At 44.1% G+C, this 4045-nt stretch overlaps 1 pseudogene; it reads left to right on the top strand.

Annotated features, from left to right (window-relative positions):
- Window positions 1-56: 56 nt before the first annotated feature.
- LOC149259710 (large ribosomal subunit protein eL21x/eL21w pseudogene) lies at window positions 57-596 on the top strand (annotated as a pseudogene).
- The last annotated feature ends 3449 nt before the right edge of the window (window positions 597-4045 follow it).

Here is a 4045-nt window from a genome sequence, read left to right as displayed (position 1 = left end):
GATTTTAGAAGAGTAATTTTCTCTGGTTGTTTCATGATAAAGATGATCATCTCCTTATGAAATTTTTGCCTAGTAAGCACTGTTTGGGGCGATTCTGAGAATCGCCGGGTGGTGGGGCGATTCTCAGAATCGCCCCGCCATTGCCCCGCCACTAGTTGTGGTGGCGGGGCGATTCTGAGAATCGCCCCACCACCCGGCAGGACCTTCAAGATAGGTCAGTACATGGACGTTAAGGTCAATGGTTCGATTCACAAAGGGATGCCTCACAAGTTCTACCATGGCCGCACGGGCGTTGTCTGGAACGTCACCAAGCGAGCCATCGGCGTGGAAGAGGTTCGTAACAAGATTATCAAGAAGAGAATTCATGTTCGAATTGAGCATGTGCAACCATCTAGGTGCGCAGAGGATGCCTTGTTAAGAAGAAAAACCAATGACCGATTGAAGGCAGAGGCTAAAGCACGTGGTGAGCCTCCTCTCAGTGCCAAGAGGCAGCCTGAAGGCCCTAAGCCAGGATTTCTTGTTGAGGGTGTTGTTTTGGAGACAGTCACACCTATTCCATATGATGTTGTTAATGATTTGAAGGGTGGATATTAAGATTTTAGAAGAGTAATTTGCTCTGGTTGTTTCATGATAAAGATGACCATCTCCTTATGAAAGTTCTGCCCAGTAAGCACTGTTTGGGGCGATTCTGAGAATCGCCGGGTGGTAGGGCGATTCTCAGAATCGCCCCGCCACCGCCCCGCCACCAGTTGTGGTGGCGGGGCAGTGGCGGGGCGATTCTGAGAATCGCCCCACCACCCGGCGTCAGTTTGTGGACGTTAAGGTCAATGGTTCGATTCACAAAGGGATGCGTCACAAGTTCTACCATGGCCACACGGGCGTTGTCTGGAACATCACCAAGCGAGCCATCAGCGTGGAAGAGGTTCGTAACAAGATTATCAAGAAGAGAATTAATGTTCGAATTGAGCATGTGCAACCGTCTAGGTGCGCAGAGGATGCCTTGTTAAGAAGAAAAACCAATGACCGATTGAAGGCAAAGGGTAAAGCACGTGGTGAGCCTCCTATCAGTGCTAAGATGCAGCCTGAAGGCCCTAAGCCAGGATTTCTTGTTGAGGGTGCTGTTTTGGAGACAGTCACACCTATTCCATATGATTTTGTTATTAGTCAGTCCCATCTTTCGTATCCAAATTCAATTAGAGCATTATCGTTCCCTGCAATAAAAATGCTCACTCGCTCATTATACGCCAATGCCCCACCAGCAAATATTGAACATATAACAATCAATATACGAGCCATTGCCCTATGATAACCGTTCCTTGCAATAATGATCACTCTCTCATTATATTCCAATGCCCCACCAGCGAATATTGGACATATAATAATCAATATATGATCCATTGCCATATGATAACCATTCCTTGCAATAATGCTCACTCTCTCATTATACGTCAATGCCCCAGCAGCAAATATTGAACATATAACAATCAATATACGATCCATTGCCATATGATAACCGTTCCTTGCAACAATGCTCACTCTCTCATTATATGCCAATGCCCCACCAGCAAATATTGAACATATAACAATCAATATATGATCCATTGCCATATGATAACGGTCAGCAAATACACATACCACCGCCATGTGATAACACTAGTCGATTACGTGCTAGCAAATACATATGCGATTAACTCAAACAGAAAGGGATTCGTCACTTTAGGACGATATTTATAAGTAACCAACCCTTACCTGAGGAGAAAGTAAAATTATGGATAGTCCATGACAACATGGAATTCCACTAACTTTCACGCATCCTCCAGACATGGAAATTGGTGACCATTTTAAATACAATTCGGTAATGATATAATATAACGCATATGATATAATGTTATCACCATATAACGTTTGTCAAATTCTCAATGCAACTCTGCAGTGTAATTGACGCATAATACCTCAATGTAATTAATGCATATAGTACCTCGGTACCAATTCAACGCAACGGCAAGAATATTATAACCCTGACACTTGAACCCGAAGCCAGTAGAGTAGAAACCTAGTCCATGGCCCGGTGGCAATGTGTCATGGGGAGAACACTCACTCGGATTCAGTTCGATCTCTGGTTGTACTTGTTAATGATTTGAAGGGTGGATATTAAGATTTTAGAAGAGTAATTTGCTCTGGTTGTTTCATGGTAAAGATGACCATCTCCTTATGAAAGTTCTACCTAGTAAGCACTGTTTGGGGTGATTCTAAGAATCGTTAGGTGGTGGGGCGATTCTCAGAATCGCCCCACCACCACCCCGCCACCACAACTGGTGGCGGGGCAGTGGCGGGGCGATTCTGAGAATCTCCCCACCACCAGGCAGGACCTTCAAGATAGGTCATTCAAGATAGGTCAGTACGTGGACGTTAAGGTCAATGGTTCGATTCACAAAGGGATGCCTCACAAGTTCTACCATGGCTGCACCGGCGTTGTCTGGAACATCACCAAGCGAGCCATCAGCATGGAAGAGGTTCGTAACAAGATTGTCAAGAAGATAATTACACATACCACCGCCATGTGATAACACTAGTCGATTACGTGCTAGCAAATACATATGCGATTAACTCAAATAGAAAGGGATTCGTCACTTCAGGACGATATTTATAAGTAACCAACCCTTACCTGAGGAGAAAGTAAAATTATGGATAGTCCATGACAACATGGAATTCCACTAACTTTCACGCATCCTCCAGACATGGAAATTGGTGACCATTTTAAATACAATTCGGTAATGATATAATATAACGCATATGATATAATGTTATCACCATATAACGTTTGTCAAATTCTCAATGCAACTCTGCAGTGTAATTGACGCATAATACCTCAATGTAATTAATGCATATAGTACCTTGGTACCCATTCAACGCAACGACAAGAATATTATAACCCTGACACTTTAACCCGAAGCCAGTAGAGTAGAAACCTAGTCCATGGCCCGGTGGGAATATGTCGTGGGGAGACAGCAGTCACTCGGATTCAGTTCGATCTCTGGTTGTACTTGTTAATGATTTGAAGGGTGGATATTAAGATTTTAGAAGAGTAATTTGCTCTGGTTGTTTCATGATAAAGATGACCATCTCCTTATGAAAGTTCTGCCCAGTAAGCATTGTTTGGGGCGATTCTGAGAATCGCCGGGTGGTGGGGCGATTCTCAGAATCGCCCCGCCACCAGTTGGTGGCGGGGCGATTCTGAGAATCGCCCTACCACCCGGCAGGACCTTCAAGATAGGTCAGTACGTGGACGTTAAGGTCAATGGTTCGATTCACAAAGGGATGCCTCACAAGTTCTACCATGGCTGCACCGGCGTTGTCTGGAACGTAACGAAGTGAGCCATTGGCGTGGAAGAGGTTCGTACCAAGATTATCAAGAAGAGAGTTCATGTTCGAATTGAGCATGTGCAACCGTCTAGGTGCGCATAGGATGCCTTGTTAAGAAGAAAAACCAATGACGGATTGAAGGCAGAGGGTAAAGCACGTGGTGAGCCTCCTATCAGTGCTAAGAGGCAGCCTGAAGGCCCTAAGCCAGGATTTCTTGTTCAGGGTGCTATTTTGGAGACAGTCACACCTATTCCATATGATTTTGTTATTAGTCAGTCCCCTCTTTCGTATCCAAATTCAGTTATAGCGTTATCGTTCCCTGCAATAAAAATGCTCACTCGCTCATTATATGCCAATGCCCTACCAGCAAATATTGAACATATAACAATCAATATACGAGCCATTGCCCTATGATAACCGTTCCTTGCAATAATGCTCACTCTCTCATTATATGCCAATGCCCCACCAGCGAATATTGAACATATAACAATCAATATATGATCCATTGCCATATGATAACCGTTCCTTGCAATAATGCTCACTCTCTCATTATACGCCAATGCCCCAGCAGCAAATATTGAACATATAACAATCAATATATGATCCATTGCCATATGATAACCGTTCCTTGCAACAATGCTCACTCTCTCATTATATGCCAATGGCCCACCAGCAAATATTG

Source organism: Pinus tabuliformis, chromosome 6 (genome assembly GCF_031772625.1).
Source record: "Pinus tabuliformis cultivar Carrire ecotype Pingquan chromosome 6, CPIR1, whole genome shotgun sequence".
Taxonomy (NCBI): domain Eukaryota; kingdom Viridiplantae; phylum Streptophyta; class Pinopsida; order Pinales; family Pinaceae; genus Pinus; species Pinus tabuliformis.
Note: the sequence above shows the minus strand (reverse complement) of the source record. Positions and strands in the feature narration are given on the sequence as shown.